Here is a 26,686-nt window from a genome sequence, read left to right as displayed (position 1 = left end):
TTAATACTTCCAGAATAAAAAATGTCTCTGAATGTCTGTAAAATAATGAGACATGCCTTCTCCCTCTTCCTTGCCAGAAGCACACATTTTCTCCAAATAAGTCAGAATTGCTCTTTTTTTCCCCTGCACTTTACTTGGAATTGGTTTTTAAAAAGTATTATTTCTGAAACAAATAAACATGATCACAACAACAAGGACGATAAAACATACCATCAGTATCTTCACAGTTCATGAGTCTCAGCCCTTCCTTTTCAATCCACATTGGCAGACTCCAAGCAACCCCATTTTAGAATCCTCTCCCCCTTCCTGTGAAATGCTTGGAGTGACTCTGGGAGCCACATTTCTTTCCCTTTCCACAGCTCCTAAAAAAAGGGATGTGACAGCGTGGACTCACCTATCCAAACCAATGCCAGGGCAGTGCCTCACCTACCAGCCTTGCAGCAGGGCCGGCTCCCTCAGGTCAATTCAGCTCTCGCCACGGGAATCATCAGAAAAATTGAACCGGGCAGCTCCATCCTTGAATAGCCGTTCCACACATGTGAAGATATTTTCTGAATAAGCATTCAGCATCCACATGAGCCTCAGCTGAAAAATGAGACACAGGCATTTCCTTGAGAGCAGGGTAAGGGATGGCTTTAGAAGGCCCAGGAAGAAGGCAGTTCTAACGTCAGGTAGATACTTTAAAAACGTGAGCAATGAGGGGGTTGTGTTGTGCTCAGCAGTAACAAACCCGACTAGTATCCACAAGGATGCAGGTTTGATCCCTGGCCTTGCTCAGTGGGTTAAGGATCTGGCATTGCCATGAGCTGTGGTGTAGGTCGCAAACAAGGCTTGGATCTGGCATTGCTGTGGTTGTGGTGTAAGCTGGCAGCTGCAGCTCCAATTTGACCTCTAGCCTGGGAACTTCCATATGCCGCATGTGCAGCCCTAAAAGGCAAAAAAAATAAAAAAATAAGGAGCATTGAGAATCACATATTGCCCAGGAAAGATGGAAGGTCTGGAGATGGGAACTTTTGTCCTTACTTAGGACATTAAAAAGCTGGCCTAGGAGCAGAGTTTTCAGAACATGCTCCCACCCAGGACCCACATTTCCTACATCTTTCCCACTTCTGTTAAGAAGGTAAGATGAGTTCCTGTAGTGGCTCAGCAGTTAACAAACCTGACTAGTATCCATGAGGACGTGAGTTTGATTCCTGGCCTAGCTCAGTGGGTTAAGGATCCGGTGTTACCTTGAGCTGTGGTGTAGGCCACAGACACAGCTCAGACCCCATGTTGCCACGGCTATTGCGTAGGCTGGTGGCTACAGCTCTGATTGGACCCCTAGCCTGGGAATCTCCATGTGCCACAGGTACAGCCCTTAAAAAAAAAAAAAAAAAAAAAAGGTAAGATGGGCGCCTATGAATCTACTAGGTACCCAGAAATCAACTCAGACTATTGCTTGCCTTAGCTTGTTGGCTCCCTGTGACTTTACAGGGTCCAAAACTTAAACATCTTAGCACAATTAACTAATAGAAGTAGTTCATAGAATAAAAGAAATAAACATTTTATGACAGCTCTTTAATTGCCGCTGGATAATGTTTATTGAGAGTTCCCCCAGGTGTTCAGGGAAGTGTATTAATTCATTCTGGCTTTCAACAGGCATGTACATCACTGTAATCAGTACACCTCTGTACTGGCACTGGGGGAATAAAAAGAATCACAGCATACGGGGAAACCAGTCTAGTACAGACTATATCACACTGTGAGCTCCACAATCTAGTATATGCCACATCACACTGTAAGCACTTTGTTGTATAATTATACAAACTACAAGTACACTGCATTGTAAATAATGCACATCTACCATTCAAAACAATACCTAAGCAAGACCAGTTAGGTGATATAGAAAGTGTGAGAAGTATGTGTATATATGTGTGTGGAAAACATCTGGAAGTGGAAACAGCAAAATGTTCTACTGAGATGAAATTATCTTTTGGAAATAAGGGTATGAATAATTTTTATTTTATGTTTCTATTTTAAAAGTTTGTCTGGAGTTCCTGTCATGGCTCAGTGGTTAACGAATCCGACTAGGAACCATGAGGTTACGGGTTTGATCCCTGGCCTTGCTCAGTGGGTTGGGGATCCAGTGTTTCTGTGAGCTGTGGTGTGGGTGGCAGACATGGCTCGGATCGCACATTGCTACGGCTGTGGCGTAGGCCAGTGGCTACAGGTCTGATTCTGCTCCTAGCTTGGGAACCTCCGTGTGCCACGGGAGCGGCCCGAGAAAAGGCAAAAAGACTAAATAAATAAATAAATAAATAAAAGTTGGTCTACAATGAATATGTAATCCTTGCGCAAATTATGTTTGGTTTTTTTTTGGGGGGGGGGGGTGGCCACACCCACCTCAGGCAGAAGTTACCAGGCCAGAGATCAAACCCATGCTACAGCAGTGGCAATACCAGATCTTTAGCCCTTTGAGCCACCAAGGAACTCCCACAAGCGTGTTTTCAAGCTCAAATTTAAAAATGGAAACAGACAATGAGGTCCTGCTGTATAGAACATGCTGTGATGGAACATGATGAAAGATAATATAAGAAAGAGAGTGTGTATAGATGTATGCCTGGGTCACTTTGCTGTACAGCAGAAACTGACAGAACAATGTAAATCAACTATAATAAATAAATAACTAAATAAAAACAAAACCAAAGAATTTGAACGTGCTTTCTTATAGCTGGAGCAATGAGGAAAGCTTTGTGAGAAAAGGAGACATGAACTTACCTTTGAAGCTAGGGCGGACTTCAGAAGATAAACAAGGAGTTGGGAAATTGGGTGAGTGTGGACTGGGAAAGGAGAATCTGTATTTGGAAACTGTAAAGTCTCTCAGTTTGACAGCAGCATATCACATAACAATAAGGATGAGACTGACTTTCAGATGCAGGTACAAAAGTACCCTCCTTATGGTGCAGGCACAGGTGAAAAGCATGCATCACTCAATTGCTGATGGACCAGACTATGTGGAAGGACGCACAGGGGTGGGAGCCAAGCTGTTCAGGTGACATGAAAACATCAGAAGAGACAGGGGTCCTGTCTTTCAGATCTGAAGGGAATGTCCTCACTGGGTCACAGCATCAAGTGCTCCAACCTGGGGGAAGGACAATTTGCCCTCGATGGCTAGAGTGTTCTAAACGATGAACCGTGCAAGGCCTCTGGCACATTCAGCAGATGGAAGCAGAGGAGGTGGGAGGGGATTTTGGAAAACTCACTGTTATTGCGGTAGTTTGATATTAATTGTTCCTATGAAGCATTTACAAGCTAGACTCCATACACATCACAACTCGGAGATGCAGACAAGCTGTGCTCTCCTCGCTGGAAAGAGTCATGGCCTTCATGCAGCCTCACTCAGAGATTATAAAATATATATTGCAATGCACTACTGGTTAAAACTAAAATGCCTAAGCTTTTCAAAAATCATCACATTCACGTTCATGTCACATTATGTGAATCCAGCTGCAATTTCCCATTGCCTTCCATCCCAATTTCACTATTATTTTCCCACTTCACTTCATGATAAAGTCCTGAAACCTAGTGTCTTTTCTGTTTACTCCAATGCCTTTTTTTTTCCCCCAGGGCCGCACCTGCGGCATATGGAAGTTCCCAGGCTAAGGGTCGAAACAGCTACAGCTGCTGGCCTACACCCCAGCCACGGCAACATCAGATCCGAGCCTCATCTGCAGCCTACACCACAGCTCATGGCAATGCCAGATCCTTAACCCACTGAGTGAGGCCAGAGATGGAACCCGTAACCTCATGGTTCTTAGTCTGATTCGTTTCTGCTGCACCACGACGGGAAAGCCTCCAATGTCTTTTCTGTTTACTCCATTCCTTACGTCTATGACCAGTTGTCATTTACAGTAACAAATACTAAGCCTGTGAATTTGTTGGCAACCAGAATAATTACCTCTTTCATACTCAATTAATACCCATTTAATGCTTAATAAACTTCGTCAAACAAAAACAGCACGGCTATACTTGCAACCACACATGGACATGAGGTGTCCAAGTAAAAGGTATTCCTTGATGCACTGTCTTGACCACGTTCATATGACAATTGCACATGAGACAGGACCAGACACAGCACTCACCTGGGGAAGCATGTGAGCAGTGTCTGAACCTGCACCTTCTGCCATGCAGGTGCTGGGGGACCCAAGCTGTGCCGTAAGTAAGATGGGCTTACTTACTGTGCAACCAGGATAAGGACCTAGAAAGAAATGTAAATACAGTTCTGGGTTTTCTGGATAAATACCAAAGAGCAGGAGCTCAGCGAGGGTGTTAGCTAGGTGTAGCTAGATATGGCTATCTCCAGCTGTTTTGCTCAACAAGCTGAAAGAATGGATCTGTTTGTTCCTTAGAACCAACAGTGACTTCCTAGCAACTTCCTGACAGCTTGGGTTTCCCAAGTGAAGCCAGAGAATTGCACTGCCTCTCACCGCACTGCAGTGCTATCTGCACCCTCGTTGCTAAGAGGGTGCTAGTATGGGTGGCCCTGAGCACCACCCTTTATCCATTTAAGAATGATACCTAATGAGGTACCACCTCACACCAGTCAGAATGACCATCATTAATAAGTCTACAAATAACAAATGCTGGAGAGGGTGTAGAGAAAAGAGAACCATCATATACTGTTGGTGGGAATGTAAAGTGATACAACCACCATGGAAAACATATGAAAGTTTCTCACAAAACTAAATATAGAGCTACCATATGATCCAGTAATCCCACTGCTGGGCATATATTGGACAAAACTATAATTCAAAAAGATAAATGCACCCCTCTGTTCATTGCAGCACCATCCACAACAGCCAAGACATGGAAACAAGCCTAAATGTCCATCAACAGATGAACGGATTAAGAAGATGTACATATACATAATGGAATAATATTCAGCCACAAAAAAGAATGAAATAGGAGTTCCTGCTATGGTGCAGTGGGAGCACAGCAATGCAGGTTCAACTCCCAGCCTGGCAGAGTGGGTTAAGGATCTGGCATTGCTGCAGCTATGCCTTAGGTCGCAACTGCCTCTCGGATCTGATCCCTGGCCCGGGAACTCCATATGCTGTGGGGTGACCAAAAAAGAAAAAAAAAAAAGAATGAAATAATATCATTTGCAGCAACATGGATCCAACTCATACTAAGTGAAGTCAGAAAGAGAAAGACAAATACCATAAGATATCATTTATATGTAGAATCTACAATACGGCACAAATGAACCTATCTACAAAACAGAAACAGACACACAGACATGGAAAACAGACTTGTGGTTCCCAAGGGAGAAGGGGATGGGGTGGACTGGGAGTTTGAAGTTAATAGATACAAACTTAAATTCAGAATGGATAGACAATAAGGTCCTGCTGTATAGCACAGGGAGCTATATCCAATCTCCTGTGATAGACCATGATGGAAGATAATATTTTTAAAAAAGAATGTATACACACACACACACAAATATATATGTATGTATGTATGACTGAGTCACTTTGCTCTACAGCATAAATTGGCACAACATTGTAAATCAAGGAGTTTCGATTGTGGCTCAGCAGGTTAAGAATCCAACATGGTGTCTGTGAGGATGCGAGTTCGACTTCTGGCCTCTCAGTGGGTTAAGGATCCAGTGTTGCCTCAAGCTTTGGTGTCGGTCACAGATGCAGCTTGGATTCTGTGTTGTCACTGTGGCTATGGCTGGGGCTTAGGCTGGCAGCTGCAGCTCCGATTCGACCACTTGCCCAGGAATTTCCATACTGCTGAGGTACTGCCATAAAAAGAAAAAAAATACATTGTAAATCAACTATACTTTAATTAAATAAATAAAATTTCAAGTGGTTAAAAAAAAAAAAGGATTGATACAATCCCAAAGCAGCCAATGCCAGTCTCTAAGATCTGTACATACAAGGAGTTGAAATATAATAACGTGATCAACCAAGCACTTCCTGAGTGGCAGGTGATATAGGGCACTACCTATGAAGTCCTGCAAAAGCTATTTTCATTCAGCCACTCGTTCATTTATTCAACAAGTACTTGTTGAACTTCTTCCAGGAGCTGAGGTCCCAGTGAAAGAAAGCAACACAGAGTACACACACCTGCAGTACAGCTTGCAAATCTAAGACTACTTCACACCACACCCAACTCCAGGCTGCTTGATCCCCCCTACCTTAGCAGTAGCTGCAGAGGTGGCATTAAAGGTATGGCCATGTCTCCCAGCTGAAGTAACGTTCCCCTGGCAACCCATGTCACCTTCTTGGAAGGCCTCAGTGTCAAAGTCTTGGCACTTTATTCTCTCCCTACCCGACAGCATCCCTGAGAGGGGCGACTGAAAAAAACAAAAACAAAAACAAAACAAAACAAAAACCACTCATCTCAGACATGGGGGAACCAGACAGAAAAGTGGAAGAGGTTTTCTCAAGTGGTATAGAAGGACAGAGTCCCAACCAGCATTCGAGCTTTGTGAGCTGCATCATAGGGGACTCCATGAAAATGGTTTCCAGCCAAGACGTAGATAATAATAGCAATCAATGCTTCTCAAGTTCCGCCATCTCAGCAATGTTAGAGAAATATCAATTATATGGGAAGGAAAGTGAAGGACAGTCAAGTTAACCAGACAGCATCCATCTACCAAAAAGAATCCGTCATTGTGTGAGCTCATTCCAAAAACTCTGGGGCAAAGGAATTTGAATTAAATTGCAGAGAAGGTGGTAAAGGCTGCATCCACCAAAATGTCTCCAAGGAACTTGGTGGTTTTTAGACCAACACTGAATAAAACATGTTCAGTAACACAAATGAACTCCTCCCTTAAATTTTGTTGCCCAGTATCTTAAGACCCTCCCCTGGCTTTGGCCGAGTATAAAAATCAGCTCTAGGAGTTCCCTGGTGGCTCAGTGTGTTAAGAATCCAGGACTGTCACTGCTGTGACTCTGGTCACTGCTGTGGTGTGGATTCAATCCCTGGGCTGGGAACTTTTGCATGCTGTGGGTATAGCAAAATGAATAAATAAATAAATAGGTAAAAAATAAAAATAAAAACCAGCTCTAACCTGAAAAGCTAGAAATGCATGATGATCGTTTCTGAGGACTGTGCTCTTTGTGCATGGGCGGGGGTGGGGGGAGGGGAGCCATGTGTATGAACCAGCACATGTTTCCTCACGACTGAACTGTTTCTGCAGCTTGAGAGGCGCAGAGCTGGTGAACAGACGTGCCCTCGCTGCCTCCAGCCATCTCTGCCCTGTCCAGCTGCCAGGATGGCTTGGACAGAGACTGGAAAGTACATGGTGTTTCCTGCCCTTCAGCTCTCCCTGGTGACCACACTATCCCCTGTCTTTCAGAACAAGACCCTGCTGCTCCTCAGGCAGGAACCCCGCAGACCTGGCACATCACGTCTGCTGTCCTCATGTGCAGGTCGCTGTGAGCAGTGGACCTACACACGTCTCCCCTTGAATGTGGCATGTTGAACCATTTGCTTTAGACAGACCAGGAACAACAGTAACAGGACAGGCAGGACTAGGTGAATTTTCCTATTAGGAAAGAGTTTAAAAAGAACAGAAATGGGGTACACAGAACAGATGTGCCAGAAACCCTGAAAAGGTTTATCAGACAGCTTGTTCCTAAAAGTATGTCCAATATTTACCAATAAACATGTTCAGAGTTGTGCAAACATCACTTGGGAAAGAATAAAGCAATATGGACCTGAATCTAGTTTGTGAAAACACCAAATTTCATTAGGATGGCCAAGCAGTGGCTTTGTAAGTGATGAGACTAGCATATGACAGTTATGGCATTTTCAAGGTCACAGGAAAGTGCCCCCCTTTTCAGAACAATCACACCCCTCTTCCCCCATCCCCATCCCAAGACCCCACTATTCCAGCATTAGAGATGGAGTTCTTCCAAGTTTCACCTTTTCCAGGCTTCTCCTTCAGCATGTAAGGACCTTTAAAGGGGTCCCCTGCAACTCTTAATATCTTACTGGTCATGACCTTCTCAGCCTGCTTTCAGTCCTGATTCCAGAGCAGAGCTCTGGGTCTTTGGAAAAGGGTGATGGTTAGGATAAGTGAAGGGGGACAAAAGCCCCAGAAAGGGAACTGGGAACAGCAGTCCCTGCTCCATGCAAGGCAGTCCCAAGCTAAAACACACATGAATCCCCAAAACCAGCTAATGAAATGCCCCTTTGTAAGTACAAGGCCTTGTTTTCACAGCAAGTCTTTGAATACTTGATTCTGACAATTCCTCTAAATTTCTCTAAAGTGTTATTAGAACGTAGAATAAACTCAAAGAACTGGTGTTTCAATGAGGTCTATATCTCGTGTGTGTGTGTGTGTGTGTGTGTGTGTGTGTGTGTGTGTGTGTGTGTACACTTCTCCACAGCCCCTGAAATAAACGGGGCTAAGCTTGGCAAGAGTTAATTTACTATAAATAAATATGCTAAGCAATGTGTTACTTACCAGACTCTTCACCATAAATGTCCTATGTGAAAACTGACCCCTGTTTGACACCTCAGCTATTTTAAAGCTACACATACAAATTCCTCAGCTCCGCTAATCTGTAAAGTCTAAAATGTCCTTGCTTCTAGGCTCTGTGGGACTCTTCTGACAAGTAAGGTTGGTGTCAGGGAATAATTAGGTTCTGTTGGAGAGGGGGAGGAAAATGTCAAGAGCTTATTATTTCTGGTCACCTTGTTAAGACATTTATATTGAAATGCTGCAGACAACACAGACATGCCGAATATTCAAGTCAATGAGAATAATTGCACTGGCTAAAGAGAAATTAATTCATTTCACTTCAAAGCAACTAACGGTTTATTTTTGGATCATGGACTCTAAGTAAAACAGGAGTATATCAGATTTATCGCTCCATAATGGACTGAGCAAAAAGGCTAGGTCTCACTGTCTTAAACTGGCTATCAGACATAGGTGAAATATTTACATCAGTAACATCCATTACCCCATTCCTTGACAGAAGGCTATAGATCTTATACATATTCTTTTTTCATATAATTTTTTTTAATTGGTTGTACCCACAGCATGCAGAAATTCCCAGGCCAGAGGTTGAACCTGAGCCACAGCAGTGACAACACTGGTTCCTTAATCCATCAATCCATGACGGAACTCTAAGGTCCTATAGATATTCTTCAGTCTGTAGCTCTTAATCCATCCCCCTGAGATCCAAATACATAAACCATTAAGAAGAGGTTCATAGCAGATGTAATTTTGTCAGAATGAATAAAGACTAGTTTGTAATTCACCATCCTGTTGAACACAATATGACCCTCAAGAGAAACCATAATTTCTGCTTCAGACAAGTGCAGAATAATTGAAAATGTCCATATCCAAATCCCAAAGTGGTCAGCTCTTAGATAAATTTAACTTAATAAAATGACAACATATTCATTTTTACATCAAGACTAGAGTGGTGGAAATATGGAGAGAGCTAAATCTCTAAGAAACCTGAGCCAACAAGAAGCCTCAAGTACAGATGTCTATGAATGATAATCCTGGGCTCTTACAAAGACTCACCTGATCAGTTGGCAGGAAAGGGTATAAGGTGTGAGGCTGTGCGAGCTACTTCATTACACTGTCTGTCATCACTGGGGGAGGCAGTGCCTATGGGGTGCTCAGCCATGAAGGTGAATATATCTCAGCCTGAATCAGTGAAAAAACTTAGCCCAAAGATATGAAATGGAGACATGAAATTACAACATGTGTATCCAAATGTACCTCTAAAGGCTTGACTGCACTCCTCCACACTTCTTGCTTTTGTACACAGCCAAGGAATTTTACTAACATTTTCTCTCTCCCACCTCACTGCCACACCAATTATTCTTTGTGTAGCTGAATAAGTGATCAGACTCACAGTCCCTGATTTACATTTGGAGATATCAAGAAACAAAGAGGTTAAATTATTTGCTCAAGGTCACCAACAGCAGAGTTGGATTTAGAAACTACACTTCTGGATTCTCTGGGCACTGCCTCTCCTCATTGAGCACAAATGTCAAATGTTTTTAGTTGAATCCATTTTTATTTGGGGTTTGTGTCTGAGTGCAAAGTGCACACGGGGACTGTATCTCTCAGCTCCATGGCTGAAAGCAGCAGCTTGCTATTTCTAGCAGGCAGTTCCAGCCCCTTCTGGAACAGGGCTCTACGGGGCCCCGGGCCTGGCTTCAGAAGCTGGTCCCAGCACACACGAGTGGTGTGGATGTACATCAAGCTGATCCTGGACCCTAAATGTGTCCAGGATCCCTGTGAGGGTAGCATCTTTATATATGGTCCTATACAAAGCAGCAGAAGTCACGCAGCTGAGATCTGGTTCCCATTCCCCAGCTGCTTCCTAGGAGCTGCCCTGCCCTTGTCCCTGCAGAGGCCCCCTGGGGAGGCTTCAAAAGCAAGGCTTTGGCTGACAAGGAATCGACTTGTCACCCGCTGCGTTTGGACCTACTCAGCAGAATGTGCCTTCCCAAGGTGGCACAGAGGGTACAACACTTTATGCACAGTGACTCATCTGTAATCTCTAGCTAACAGGGAATTTAAGCAAAATCCGCTTTAGAAGCCCAAAGTGTGTGAAACTGGAGGTCAGTCTGGGGCAGAAACCACTCACGTCAGTGGGAGGGCTGGGGCCAAAGCCTAAACTTTTTCCAGCGGCATCTGATGCGCGCTCATAATCTTCAAGCCTTTGGCTCATCGCGCTCTACTGCCCTTTTCAGCCACCATTTTAATCATTGGCCTTGTAGCTTTTCATTTCTGTTGCCCAGTGTCACTCAACTCCTTCCCCAGCCTCCTGAGCCAAGGCCAAAGGTTGTTTAAGGTCCTTGGAGATTCACTTTAGTCTCCCACAAGGTGAACTGCTGTTTTCTGATGAAGCCTCACACCCCCAACGAGCCTGTGAAAATATTCCACACAAAAATAGCCTCATGCTCACTGTGTGAGACTCAAGAGTTTTCACGTCCTCAGCCCCAAATCACTCCCCTCTAGTTCTCCTCCAAGCTTACAAGATGTAATCCATGGTTTCTGGACCTTTCCAAAGAATTTTCTGAGGTGAAGGTTTTTTTTTTTTTTTTTTTTTTTTTTTTTTTTTTTTTAACAATGTCTCCTAAGACTCACAACTGGTTTGGAACACTTACTAAAAACTACACACTGGCTCTTTTTCCTCATTGACTCTGGATGGGTGGTAAGGTGGTCAAAAAGATGAGAGCACACCCCTCTGAAAGGGTGTATTTACAGTGAGTGGCAGGATACACAGCTCAACCTCTTCCTCCGAAGGCTGGTTGCTTAAGGGGAGATTGGCATCAGTGACTCTTGAATGGAGCCTCACGTTTACCCGAGGCTGAACTGAAAACTTTGGAGTACCTGCCCTCCTGACTCTATCTCCGAATAGTCTTCCAAACATAGGATGACCTGAGGTAGGTCCCTGAGGAGCTCTCACAGGTTAACCCTGATTTTTCCTAAACTTCAGAACTAATTCACCAACTAAACTACAGAACCAGTACCAGCCATCACTCCGTTGCAGCCTTTCCAAGTGACTTGTTTGGGCTCCCTTCAGGCTTACCACTGGTAGAAAACATTATCTTCTCTGAAGTCAGGAGGTTAAGGGTCCCAGAGTTTATTTGGGGGATATTCTATTTTCTGGCCCAAAACATATTCTTTCATTCTGTGTAGGTAAATTGAAGCTGTCTATAAGAGAGGTGACAGGGGCACTTATATATGAGGGAGAGGCTTTTTCTTAGAGTAAAAAATATACATCAGTGTGTGTAAAATGAAGTAGGAAGATAATAATAATCATAAATAAAAGCCAGAATTACATAGCTTCTATATATCTGGGAAAGTTTGTCTGTGTGTGTTTTGTTGTGGTAAAACACTCAGAAAATTTACCATTTAAGCCATATTTAAGGGTAGCATCTAGTGTCATTAAATCCATTCACATTTTGTGCAACCATCACCACCATCCACCTCCAGGACTTTTTCACTTTTCCAAACCAAAACTCTGTACCCATTAAATAACCTGCATTGCCCCCTCTCCTCCACCCCTGGCAACCACCCATCTACTTTCTGACTTTTTCTCTCTGTGAACTTGACTATTCTAGGTACCTCAGGTAACTGGACTTCTTCAGTCTCTGTCCTTTTGCGAAGTTAAGCACTTTATTAAACTAACTCGTTTAATCATAATACTAGTTCTATAAGGTAAGTAAAATGATTATCCCATTTTACAGACAAAGAAATTGAAATATAAATAGGTTTAGGGAGAGGGAGAAAATGTTCTGAGAGAAAGGAAGGATCTCCTTTAATTTGGTTCTCTGTCCCCAAGGGTCCACGAGGCCCTTCAAGCAAATGACCCTCTTGCTGGAGGTATGTCTGAACACCTGCCAACCCCATCTCTGATCCTCCAGAAGGTCTGAGCACCTGGACAGAGCACTCCCACTGCAGAGAAGAGGCAATGTGCTGAATGAGTTAAGTGCCCCCGTCCCCACCCTACCACCCTCCCAGCGCACCTCGCAGGCTGAGCTGGTGACCCAGGCAGGATCCGAGCCAAAGGACTAATCCATCACAAAATAGACGTTCTATTCTGGGCAGGCGGCAGGAGCAGATGCCTGGTGCCTGCACATCCATCGTGGGGGCAGCGTGCACAGGGAGGGGCCCACGACTCCCTTCTGCTGCCTGATGAGGAGAAAGGGGATGGACAGAGGCAGCCGGTTCCCTGTTGAAGCCTCAGGACTATCAAAACCAGACTTGTGGGCGCCAGTGGACTTTCCTAGGTGGGCCCTTTTGAGAAACCCACATCTCTTTCCTTGACTATGTTTAGAATCCATAGAGACCATCTCCATTGCCTCTCTTTCCTTACAAATCCAACCCACTCCCTACCTCCTGATCCACCCTCCTGCCTCCCTGCCACTCTACTTCCACTCCCATCACAGTGGATTTTTCTCCTAAATCCCCACAGGAGCCTCCCCAAGTCCAGACTCCAGGGTGGAACTGATGCCTGGGTGTACATCACCACCCCAGCCTTTAAATTAGAAAAAGGAAATCAAAATGCTGCTGCCACCCCCAGGCAGTCCCTTCTCAGGGCATTTCAGTGGCCTGAAGCCTACTTTTTGATGTGGAGCAGCACTTTTGGCTATGGCGAGTATGTCCTTCTGCCTCTTCCCTCCCATCATTAAATACATATATGTATTTAGGGCCACATCTGAGTCATATGGAAGTTCCCAGACTAGGGGTTGAATTAGGTCTGCAGTTGCCAACCTACACCACAGCCACAGCCACGTGGGATCCAAGATGCATCTATGTGCAACCTTTACTGCAGCTCATGGCAATGCCGGATCCTTAATCCACCGAGCAAAGCCAGGGATCGAACCCTCATCCTTGTGGATACTAGTTGGGTTTGTCACCACTGAGCCACAACAGGAACTCCTAAATACACACACACACACACACACACACACACACACACACACACACAAACATTTTTTTGGCCTCACCTTTGACCATTTATTTCCCTGTTTACATTGAACTGGACAGAGGGGCCCAGTGATTCCTTCAGTGGTTATACTCCCAAGATAGGTTTGGGGGTGGGGAGAGAAAAACAGTGGTTGGGCACTTGCAGTTAGAAAGCCCAATTTTGAAATGAAATTGCCTTGGAAATCAATCTTGGTGGCTTGATAACTCCTTTGTAGGTTTCAGTCCCTCCCAGGCAGAGGAAGTATATTTGGAATCATGGAGAGGAGGATTTTAACTGTGGCTTTTTTTGTTGGTGGTGGTTTTCGGTTTTTTGTTTTTTGGGTTTTTCATTTTTTGTGGGTTTTTTTTGTTTGCTTTTTTTGGTTTTTTTTTTTTTTGAGATTCTAGGAGAGAGTTTTACAAATGTAAAGCTTTAAATATCTAAATATCTAAAATGGAAGTTAGCACACTATTTAGAGGGGGAAAGGGTTGTCCCTGGTTTTGTGGTATTTTTGGCTTGTATAACTTGAAACTAACACAATATTGTAAATTAACTATACTTCAATTTTTTTTTAAGTCAGTTGGGATTCTTTCTCTGTAAATTTTCTAATTCTTCCAGTGTATTTGCCTAAGCCAATTACTACTTCATGTTTTCCCTGTTTCTACCTAGACCACCCATTTCTCTAAAACTCTTTCTTTTCTTTTTTTAAGTTTTATGGCCACATCTGCTGCATATGAAAGTTCCCGAGCCATAGCTATGACCCACACCACAGCTGTGGCAACGGTGCACTGGGCCAGGGATCTAACCTGCACCTCCACAGAGACCTAGCCACTACAATCAGATAAGAATCTTTCTAAAAATTAGTCAGTGAGGCTCTTTGGCCAAATGTCAGACTTATATCTTACAGATCTCAGGGTAGGGAGTAAGTATAAGAAGCTTCTTAAAATGCTCTCAAGCACACACTTTATAGGAATGAATGATAAATACCTCAAGAGGACCAGAGATTTGGGGTACTAGCTGGACTTTTGTGCATGGAAACTTGGACCTCTTGCTACCCTCTGCCTTCTGCCAACCTCCTGGCCTCCCGGTTCCGCTGGCCCATAAAGGAAACAGACCAGAGAGGAGGGACGTCTTACCCGAGCTGGGCGCAGGAAGGCTATTTGCTACTTTCATGGCACATGAACAATTCGGGGCCTGAATGGATGACAAACACTGCCTAAGGAGAGCTAATGGCATGTGTTTCATGCATGAGAACACAGAAATAATCCCCTCCTGCCTCATTTGCTTTTAAAATGCTGCTCACCTGTACCACTAACACTCAGCCCTTCCCTTGGCCCTTTGCCGACTCTGAGTCAGCCCCAGCCTCGCTCTCTTAGCTCTGGCTTTTCTTACCGACTATCCGCCCATCTCCACCCCAGCACGTGGAATCCTTTCTTATACCCCCGAAACTATATTTAATTCATTGGTATAACAGAAAACCAGAGTTGACTGTGCCTTAGAGACCAGTTTACTGAAGCGATTTTTAAACAGTTCAAGGAGCCTTTGGATTCCTCAATGGCAAGCAACGGAGGCCACTGAGTATGCGTACCCGTATGAGTGAGCAAATACTCACAGAAGGAAGTACAATCGTCCCTTGGTGTGGCAGGGGACTGGTTCTTGGACCAGCGAGGATACCAGTATCCTGGGATGCTCCAGTCTCTTATAAAAAAGGGCGTAGTACGTAAGGGGGGGGGCCTCCGCATCCTTGGGTTCAACATCGGCTTGTTCAACAAACTGATTCCCTGATTCAACAAACTGATGCCCGGTTGGTCAAAACTGTGCCTGCGGAAGCCATGGATGTGGAAGGTTGACTGTATCAGGAAAAATAGAGGTTCTAAAAGTCCCTTATGTGAGAAGACATATTTATCAACCAGAAAGACTGTTATCTGTTTTAGGTATTGGGCTACTTCATTGTGTGATGAAGGATTCTATATGATTTAAAAAGTGATTCCATTCTACCCTTTTGTTATTCACAAGGGGACCCCCGGGTGTGCCCAAGTGGGATTCCCACTCCTGTGTTACTCCTAGTGGAAGAGATCTCTCCTGGTTCCAGCCCCAAACAATGAGGACAGAGCCTCACGTCTCCCTCCCAGGCAAGGTGGATTATTGCCAAGAGTAACCTGGCATTGGAAAATTCAAATGCTTTGCATTAAAGCTCTGCATTCCTATAAAGGCTGAGGTGGAGCTGTCACAGGGAAGCTCAGCTGACTGAGGACAGTAAACGTAGTCTGGCACTTGGTTGAAACTAGAGTGTGGCTCAAAAGTGATCGCAATGAATAAACCATGGTGTCAGCTTTCTTTAAACAAATATGCCCAGTGCTAAATCCTTTTGTATTAGGACTTGAATTTTGTTTCTGTATACTCATGCATTCATAAGACACCCAAATCTGCTTCAGCTTGTACATTTTTCTTCAGAAACAGCCTAGATGCCTGTGTATTATTAAATATATCTGCTATTTTTTGGAGGGCAATGCCTATGTTCCTTACTCTGAAAGCAACTCACACGGAACACTGTGTATACTAAAGGGATCCCTGGCACACTGTTGGTGGGAATGTGAATTGGTGCAACCACTATGGAAAATAGCATGGAGTTTTCTCAGAAACTAAGAGAGCTACCATATAACCCAGCAATCCCACCCCTGGGTATATATCAAAAAACAAAAAACAAAAAAAACAAAAAACCCACTAGTTCAAAAAGATATATGTGTTCCACTGTTCAAAGCAGCATTTATTTACAATAACCAAGATATGAAAGCAACCTAGGTGTCCAACAACAGATGAATGGATAAAGTAGAAGTAGTATAAAACAGAATACAGCTCAGCCATAAAAAAGAATGAAATTTTGTCATTTTCAGCAACATGAATGGATGTGGAGGGCATTATACAAGACAAATACTCTATAATATCACTTATGTTTGGAATCTAAAGATACGATATAGTAAATTAGTGAATATAACAAAAAAGGAGACTCACAGATATAGAGACCAAACTATTGGTTCCCAGTGGGGAGAAAGAAGCGGGGGTGGGGCAATATAGGGATGGGGGATTGAGAGATACAAACTATTAGGTATAAAATAGGCTACAAAGATATACTGTACAACATGGGGAATATAGCCAATATTTATAATAATATAAATGGAGTAAAGCCTTTAAAAATTGTGAATCATTATATTGCACACCTGTAACTTATGTAATATTGCACATGAACTATATTTTACTTAAAAAAAAAAACTACAGTTTCCAAGGGAATTCCCTCCTGGAACTAGTGGTTGCTAATGAATATGACTCAAAGCATGATAATAGTGATGATCCTAAAAGTACTATTTATGGAGATCTTCCATGTACCCAATGAAATGCTATGTACCATACTTTGTTTCTTTTTTTCTCTTTTACAGCCACACCTGTGCATATGGAAGCTCCCAGGCTAGGGGTCAAATAGCAGCTGCAGCTGCCAGCCACAGCCATAGCTATAGCAACACAGGATCCAAGCCATTTCTGCAATCCATATCGCAGCTTGTGGCAATGCTGGATCCTTAACCCACTGAGCAAAGCCAGGGATCAAACCTGCATCCTCATGCACACTCGTCAGATTCTTAACCCTCTGAGCCACAATAGGAACTCCCTGTACTGTATATTTGGCACGAGAAGAAGCACATTCAAGGTCAAAGCTTAGATGTGGCAGAAGTGGGATTCAGGCAAAAATTATCTGACTTCAAAAACCATATTCTTAATCTCAGAGCTATATAAATGTGTGTGTGTGTGTGTGTGTGTGTGTGTGTGCACGTGTGTTTGCCTTTTTAGGGCCACACCTGTGGCATATGGAAGTTTCCAGGCTAGGGGTCAAATCCGAGCTGCAACTGGCAGCCTTCACCACAGCCACAGCAATGTTGGATCTGAGCTGCATCTGCAAACTATTCAAAGCTCATGGCCACACTGGATCCTTAACCCACTGAGCGAGGCCAGGGATCGAACCCACATCTTCATGGATACTAGTTGGGTTCTTAACCCACTGAGCCATAATAGGAACTCCAAAGCTATATATTGTTATGCTGCCCTCACTGGAACCAGGCAAAGAACTCGCTAAATGGAGGTCATCAAGTTGGAGAGCATGAGAAGAAAGGAACCTCATTTTTTTTTTTAATGGTCTCATCTTCAGCACATGCAAGTTCCTGGGCCAGGGGTTGAATCAGAGCTACGTCCACAATAACACCAGATCCTTAACCCACTGAGCAAGGCCAGGGATCGAACCCATGTCTTCACAGAGAAACCGCCGGGTCTTAACCCACTGAACCACGAGGGAATCTAGGAACCTCATCTTACTTAAACTTATCTGGGCTTCTATGCTCAGTACCAAGAGACTCCTTCCTCAACTGAAAATTAGGAGATGAAGAGCAATGTGTACACCAGAGATTTATTTTGGAGCCAGCTGTCCCTTGGCATGTCCTATTGAATTAGTCAAATGCCTAAGGCATTGCTCAGACCCAGCTGCCAGTGCTTGCCCTGCATCACTAAGCCATAAAGGAAAGAGATCCCACCTGACACAATCTAAGAGCGACCCCAGCCAAATTAAGGAGAAAACAAGAGACTTGAGAACTACATATGGCATCGAAATAGCCACACATTCAGCTGTTGTGCATTGAGTACATAACTGAGTGCTGAGCTTTTGCATTCCGATACCTCTCCTCCTTCCCACACTCAACCCTCCATTAGCCAGTTGTCTGGCCAACTGCAGAGACAACTGGTGGCCCCTCTCCCTCTCCAATATATATATTCATTCTGAGTACAGATGAATTTCACCTAGCGACTAACATGAAAAAATAGGCTTTAAGGAGGGAACAAATCACCTCATTTCTTAGGAGATGAAAGAAGAAACAGTGTACCATCCTTTCTGCACAATAAATGTCTAACGTCAGGGCCTCATTAGGACATTTATCCCAGGCCTCCATTTACAGGTGGTGTAGAGCAGTGAGTCCTAAATTGTAAAAGTGCACAGAAATCACCTTGGGATCTTATTAAAATGCAGATTTCAACTCATTAGGTAGGGCCTGGGATTCTGCATTTCTATCAAGCAGGTAATGACGCTGCAGCTTATCTGAGGACCATAATTCAAGTAGCAAAGGCTTAAGAAAGAAGAGGGTGGTAAGGATTAGATGAATATGGAGGAAGTACAGGGAAAGCAGGCCCTTCAAAGACACTCCTGAGTGGCTATAAAATAGGGAATGTAGGAAGGGAAAGAAGTGGGCTTTGCTTTATTCTGGCAAAATTACATGTAAGAGAATTGCAAGGTTCTAATTCTACTCAGAATATGTGGGCTCCTCTAGGGATGTCTTGGTCCTTGGTTATTGCTACAGAATGGTCTAGATATGTGCTTTTAGAATCACTAGCATGTTGAAAATTTCTTCATGCTGGATTTCCATCCAAAGAATTAAATCTTAATACTGGAGGTAGGTCCCTAGCTCCAAGTTTGTTGTTGGTTTTCATCTCTCCCAGTTGAGAACCCTTGGTCTAACTGTTCTGTGTGGCAAAGCCTACTCTGGACAAAGAAGTCCATACTCTGTCTGGAACAGGGTTCACCCCAGAGTCTGACTCAACAGCACAAGTTGCCCTACTTAGCTGAGGAACTGAAGCTTGGTCATTTTGCTATTTGGGGGTTGCTGAGCTCTACTTGTAGATGATTTTCAGAGTGATACCAGGTAGGCCCAGAACAAAACGTCCCCAGCCCAAGTCTGGTGACAAAATGTCCTTGCCCCTCTTCAGTCTATTTTTCCCTTTCTTGTTTTATTTGTTACCAAGAGTCATGCTATTTGACAAAGTTTCCCTTAGAAGTCTAGGGAGACTTTGGCCAAAGAAACATCACTCGGACCTAATCCTTGACCTCCAGATCTTCTTGGGTTTTTTGGGGTTTTTTTTCGCCATGCCCATGGCATGTGGAAGTTCCCAGACCAGTGATCAAATACATGCCATAGCAGAAACCATGCCAGGTCCATAACCTGCTGCACCACCAGAAAACTCCACCCAGATCTTCTTGTTGATCCAGATTTATACAAGTCCCTCACATTCCAGACCAGACATAGAGGTTTAATATGGCAGAAGTGTTTACTCCTTGCTCTGAATTCATGCCCTGAGGGGCTACACAGTGGGGTAGTATGGAGCTAGGTGAACTTCCTGATTTGTTGTTTCATCATGATCAACCCTCAGGAACCATCTATATTGGGGTTCTCCAGAGAAACAGAACCTATAGAATATATAGGTGTACAAGAGATTTACAATGAAGAGTTGATTTTGAGTTCCCATTGTATTGCAACAGGATCAGGGATGTCTCTGCGGCTCCGGGATGCAGGTTCAATCCACACCTGGTAGAGTGTTAAAGAATCCAGCATTGTCACTGCAGCATAGGTCACAACTATAGTTCAGATATGATCACTGGTCTAGGAACTCCATATGCTGTAGGGAAGCCAAAAGAAAAAAAGGGAAAAAAAGAGTTGATTTAAGTGATTATGGAGGCTAAATCCTAAGACCTGGAGTCAGCAAGCTGGACACCCTGGAGAGTTATGGTGTGGCTCCAGTCTGGGTCTGAAATCAGGAGAAACTGATGTCCTGGCTCAAAAACAGGCAAGCAGAGAAAGCATGAATGACTTTTCCCTTACTAAAAATTCTATTTTGTTCAGACCTCCAAAGGATTGGATGAGGTCCACCCATAAAGGAGAAGCCAACCTGATTCACTCAGTCTACCAATTCCAATATCAATCTCATTCAGAAATACCCTCACAAAAACACCCAGGGTAATTTTTTTAACCAAACATCTGAGTACCCCATGGCCCAAACAATTTGACACATAAAATTTAACATCATATCACAGTCTCATCAAAAGAGGATTTGGAGGAGTTCCCTGGTGGCCAAATGGTTAAGGATCCAGCATTTTCACTGCTGCGGCTCAGGTTTGATCCATAGCCCAGGAACTTTGGCATGCCACAGGTGTGGCAGAAAGAAAGAGAGAGAGAGAGAAAGGAAGGAAGGAAGGAAGGAAGGAAGGAAGGAAGGAAGGAAGGAAGGAAAAAGAAAAAGAGGATTTGGAGCTGGCTCCACTATTTACTATCCCTCAAGAGAGCCTGCTAGGAAGGACTGAACAACTTGCAACTAAGCTGAAATTTAAGTACTATTTTAGACATTATCTGCAAATATTCCCCAATGGCAATTCTATCAAAAAGTATTTATTTATTTATTGGGTCTAATTTGGTCCAGCTTCTAGAATATCATCATCAAAACACCATAAGCCCCCTGTTGCAACCAGAACCCATGGTTGTTGTTCACATCCTGTATATGCCTGCCTTCATTACCTCTTGCTACCCCCCATCTAAGTCCTGTCATTCTCCAAGGGCAACTTATATTGCACCCTCTTTATGAAGCATGTACTAGTCACTCTAGCTCACAATGACTTCTGTTTCTTTGGATCTCGCAGCCGATAGTACTGTGCATATGGCTTTCTTGGCACTTTGTCACATACTACCTGATTCGTCTTGCATTGAGGCAGTAAGCCAGAATTATTAAAGGCATGGAAATTTGAGTCAAATACACCTAGGTTCAAATCTGACACTGACACTTATTGGCTGTGTGACCATGGGCAAGTATTTAACTTCTCTGAACTTCAGGCTGTGCTTTGATAAAATAAGAATAATAATGGCCTACTTTGCACAGTAGTAGAAAAGGGAATAATTAAAGGGAATAATAATTGTATAACCTTATTTTATACATGACTCATGGTCTTAGAGTGTGGTGATCAAAGAACACAGTCCAATTAAAAAATGTTAGCCTTATGAGTTCCCATCATGTCTCAGCGGAAACTAATCTGACTAGCATCCATGAACGCAGGTTCAATCCCTAGCCTTGCTCAGTGGGCTAAGGATCTAGCATTGCCGTGAGCTGTGGTGTACGTTGCAGATGTGGCTTGGATCTGACATTGCTGTGGCTGTGGTATAGACCAGCATCTCCAGGTCTGATTTACCCCTTAGCCTGAGAACTTCCATATGCCATGGGTGTGGCCATAAAAAGAAAAAAAATTTTTTTTCAAATATTAGCCTCAAAATAGTTCAAATTTTTACTCACATTACTCTGTACCTAGAAGGACTATATGACCCACAACAAACCCTTTATAATTCACTTTCTTTTCCTATACACTTCTCTTATACCCCATAGCTGCTCTGAATTCTTCTTTTCATAACTTTCAATGAACTCCTCTCCCAGTTTTAGACCATAAGAACTTTGCATCTTATTCCCACCCCTTTCCTCTCTCCCTTCCAGTCCTGTATCTGTCTCTCCATTCTTGTGACTCTGTATGAAAAATATAGTCAGGTATGACAAAAGTGTGTATTTTCACACACACACACTTGGAGCTTGAGGAAGGGGGAAAAGCCAACAAACATAAGGAAAAGACCAGACACTCACATGTTCTTTTAGTTCTGCCACATTATAAAGAATTTAGCACTACTTGGCACATTATACATACCCCCAGAAGGCAGTGCCCACTATTTTGTTGGTATCATGGATTGCAGAATGAAAAAAGAATTATACTCTTTTTCTTCATATTTGCGGTCTCAACTAAATTGCAGAATCTTTTAAAGAAATAACTTTGTATTATACTTTTTTATACTCTGTAACAATGCTCCTCAATAGAACTTTCTGCTGTGATGAAAACGGTCTACCCTCTGTGTCGCCCAAGATGGTAGCCACTAGCTACATATGCATGTTGAGTACTTGAAAAATGGCTAGTACAACAAAGGAACTGATTATTTGTACTTAATTTAACTCATGGAGTTTACATTACAAAGTCCAAAGTGGCTAGTGGCTACCATATTGACCAGAGCAGATAATGCCTACACTTTGCACGAAGTAGACACTCTGTAACGTTTAGTTGCTGAAAGTATGAATAAGTAATCGCATGAACCAAACCATACACTATACATGTTACAGTGCTGATATTTCTACGGGTAGGTAATTTTATAATCTACTTACATAGCTGGGCAGTAGCTACTTTCCTGTTGCTTTATACTGTGGAATAATTTTCTTGCTACAGGAAAAACAGCAAATGCTAAAACAAACCAGATTCTATATTTAGGTCTCACTTTTTCTTTGCTCAATATAAATTCATTCTGACTCTGAGGTCAGCCTCTTTTATTTTTCAGATATTTAAAAAAAAAAAAACCCTGTGATGTACATGCTTTATTTAATGGTGGGTTCTCGTTATGACATTTCCCTTCAGGAATGAGAGAGGAAGAGATAAGTTATTGTCAATGCAGCCACAAGCAAATTCAACCATCTTCCTTGGCACTGAAGAGAAATGTCAAAAAAGATTAATCATGCATTAAAGATGCATGGACATGTTATCCCTCTCATATATCGAAGGACTAGGTTGTGCTTAAATACTTGTAGACCATCATGAGATAGTCAGGGGCTTGGCAGTTTTGAAATAATGTTTATGTAAGTAGCTTAATGGCCTCAAGGGTACAAAGATAGAAGGAAATATTTTATTGATATTTCATCTAAATGATAGTTGTTTTTAAGGGTATTAAGACTTGTAAAAGAATTATCTTAATGTTGTCAAATTTATTTCTTTATCATTTCATGTTTTTAAAACACCACATTTGAAGAAGGCCTTATATATTTGGGTCAATTTATTCTTCCTATCATGACAATTAAGAAATCAAGATTAAAATGAAATCATAAGAAGATTCTCAAAACAGGAGGAGAAGGGAAACTTCCAAACAGGAGTCTTGGATCTTAAGAATTGAGTAACCCCAAAACATTATGCTAAATGAAGTAAGCCAGACACAAAAGGACAAATATTGTATTGTTCAAATTACATGAAATACTTAGAATAGGCAAACTCTTAGAGATAGAAAATAGATGCAAAAAAGACAACCCACAGAATGGGAAAAAAATCTTTGTGAATGAAGCAACCAAAAAGGAATTATAACAAATTCTAGAGAGAGTATGGAGAAAAGGGAACCCTCCTACACTGTTGATGGGAATGTAAATTGGTACAACCACTATGGAAAACTGTGGCGGTACCTCAGAAAACTAAACATAAGACTACCATGTTATCCAGCAATCCCATTCCTTGACATATATCCAGACAAAATTTTCACTGAAAAAGATATGTGCACTCTATGTTCATTGCAGCACTATTCACAAGACATGGAAACAACCTAATGTCCACCGACAGATGAATGGATTAAGAAGATGTGGTACATATACACAATGGAATAATACTCAGCCATGAAAAAGAACAAATAATGCCTTTCGCAGCAACATGGATGGGACTAGAGGTTCTCATACTAAATAAGGTAAGTCAGAAAGAAAAAAGACAAATATCATATGATATCACTTATATGTAGAATCTAAACTGTGGCACAAATGAACCTATCTACAGAACAGAAACAAACTCAAGGAACTTACTTGTGTTTGCCAAGGGGGAGGGGAAGGCAGTGGGATGGACTGGAAGTTTGGGGTTAGTTGATGCAAATTATTACATTTAGAATGGATAAATAATGTGGTCCCATTGTATAGCACAGGAAAACATATCCAATCACTTGTGACAGAACATGATAGAAGATAATATGAGAAAAAGAAAGTGTATGTGTGTGTGTGTGTAAACTGGGTCACTTTGCTGTATAGCAGAAATTTACAGAACATTGTAAATCAACTATAATAAAAAAAAGAAAAAATAGAAAAAGAATTAATTTCCAAATTATACATATATCTCATATAGCTTTATATCAAAAACAATAAGAAACAAACAGCTCAATCTAAAAAATTGACAGAAGATCTAAATACACAATTTCTCTGAAGACAGATGGCCAAAAAGCACATGAAAAATGTTCAGTACCACTAATTATTAGAGAAATGCAGATCAAAACTGTAGTGAGGTATCACTTCACACCAGTCAGAATGGCCATCATCAAAAAATCTGCAAACAATAAATGCTGGAGAGGATGTGGAAAAAAGAGACAACTCTTACATTGTTGGTGGGAATGTAAGTTGGTGCAACCACTGTGGAGAACAGCATAAAGTTGCCTTAAAAAACTAAATATAGAGCTATCATATGATCTAGCAATCCCACTCCTGGGAACATATTCAGAGAAAACTATAATTCAAAAAGGTACACGCACCCCAATGTTCATGGCAGCACTATTTACAATAGCCAGGATGTGGAAACAACCTACATGTCCATTGACAGAGGAGTGGATAAAGAAGATGTGGTACATATATACAATGGAACATTACCCAGTCCTAAAAAAGAACAAAATAACACTATTTGTGGCCACATGGATGGACCTAGAGATTGTCATACTAAGTGAAGTAAGTCAGACAGATAAAGACAAATATCATATAATATCACTTAGAGGTAGAATATATTTAAAAATTACATACAAGAACTTATGTATAAAACAAACAATCTCACAGATTTTGAAACCAAACTTTGTGGTTACCATGGGGAAACTGGTGGGAAGGGAGGAATTAGGAGGATGGGAATAACATATAGACACTACTGTATAAAACAAATAATTAATAAGAACATACTGTATAGCACAGGGAAATCTACTCAATAGTTTGTAATAACCTATATGGGAAAAAAGAATGGATATATGTACATGTATAACTGATTCACTTTGTAATACACTTGATAATAATACAGTATTGTGAGTAAACTATACACTAATAAATTTTTTTTTGTCTTTGAGGGCCGCACCCACAGCATATGGAGGTTCCCAGGCTAGGGGCAGAATCAGAGCTACAGCTACCAGTCTACACCACAGCCACAGCAAAGCTAGATCTGAGCTGCATCTGCAACCTGTACCAGGGCTCACGGCAACGCTGGATCCTTAACCCACTGAGGAAGGCCAGGGATCGAACTTGCACCCTCATAGATACTGGTCAGATTCGTTTCCACTGAGCCACGACAGGAAATCCAATACATTTTTTTTTTTTTTTTTTTTTGTCTTTTTGCTATTTCTTTGGGCCGCTTCCGCGGCATATGGAGGTTCCCAGGCTAGGGGTCGAATCGGAGCTGTAGCCGCCGGCCTACGCCAGAGCCACAGCAACGCGGGATCCGAGCCGCGTCTGCAACCTACACCACAGCTCACGGCAACGCCGGATCGTCAACCCACTGAGCAAGGGCAGGGACCGAACCCGCAACCTCATGGTTCCTAGTCGGATTCGTTAACCACTGCGCCACGACGGGAACTCCCTTTTTTTTTTTTTTTTTAAAAAAAGAAGAAAATAGATCCTAGCTTCCTGGGAACTGAGGAGAGGAAGGAATAGGGAGGATTGCTTAATGGTTACAGGGTTTCTGTTTGTGGGGGTAGGGGAAGATGAAAAAGTTTGGGAAATAGATAGTGGTGATGGTTGCACAACATCATGAATGTAATCAATGCCACTAAATCTTACACTTAAAAATTATTAAAATGGCAATTTTTATGTTACACATATTTTTATCATAATAAGAAAAAAAAATTGGGTAAGCCAGTTCACTCAAAAGAAAAACAACACACTTTGGGAGAGGTCAACAGCTAAGTTTAACCCAGGTATTTGGCTCAGCAAAGTCATATAGAAAACATTAAAATTCTGGACTTTGATTTTGACAAGTAACATATGCTAGGGAAACAAGGGCGTCCCCCCAGCAACAGCAGTGAAATAATATCCAAAGGCATTAAATAGGAGGCAGAGGAAAGGATGTCAATAGAATTTGGGAAAGGTGGCTGGAGGGCATCCTTCACCTTTAAGTGATATACTGAAGTATAGCCCTATCCTCCTACAAATGTCTCTTGGGTCCATGGGGAGAAAAAGAATGATGGGACCAGTGAACTGACTTAATGTGGCATTTCTTGAGTCTTATGTGGCTATGGTATGACATGAGTACTAGAAAGAACTCTCATGGCCATTTATTCATCCCTTTGACTTGAAGCAGAATGGCAATTAAGCCCCCTCAAGCTGAGAACTTACATTCTTCTTAAAGACCTCCAAAATCCCTTGCCTATTTCATACACATCTCCAAGTGAGAGCTTAAAACTGCTCCTTTTTTTCCTACCTAATTGGAACTAAATGGGAAGCCATCATGATCTGTTGTCACCGTCAAGCTTCCCATCCATGTCTCACAACACAGAGCCCAGAAATGAATAAGGCATCTTAGGAAGGCTATAACAAAT

At 42.4% G+C, this 26,686-nt stretch overlaps 1 long non-coding RNA gene across 1 annotated transcript; it reads right to left on the bottom strand.

The window, feature by feature from the left end:
- Positions 403 to 15,140, bottom strand: LOC110256992. The gene is made up of 3 exons (XR_002339105.1): positions 15,058 to 15,140; positions 4,122 to 4,237; positions 403 to 585 (listed from the first exon to the last, which is right to left on the bottom strand). It is a non-coding gene; the product is annotated as an uncharacterized LOC110256992 (long non-coding RNA).

Source organism: Sus scrofa, chromosome 1 (assembly GCF_000003025.6).
Source record: "Sus scrofa isolate TJ Tabasco breed Duroc chromosome 1, Sscrofa11.1, whole genome shotgun sequence".
NCBI classification, from domain to species: domain Eukaryota; kingdom Metazoa; phylum Chordata; class Mammalia; order Artiodactyla; family Suidae; genus Sus; species Sus scrofa.
The sequence above is the reverse complement of the archived record's forward strand: the minus strand, read 5'-3'. Positions and strand labels throughout refer to the sequence as shown.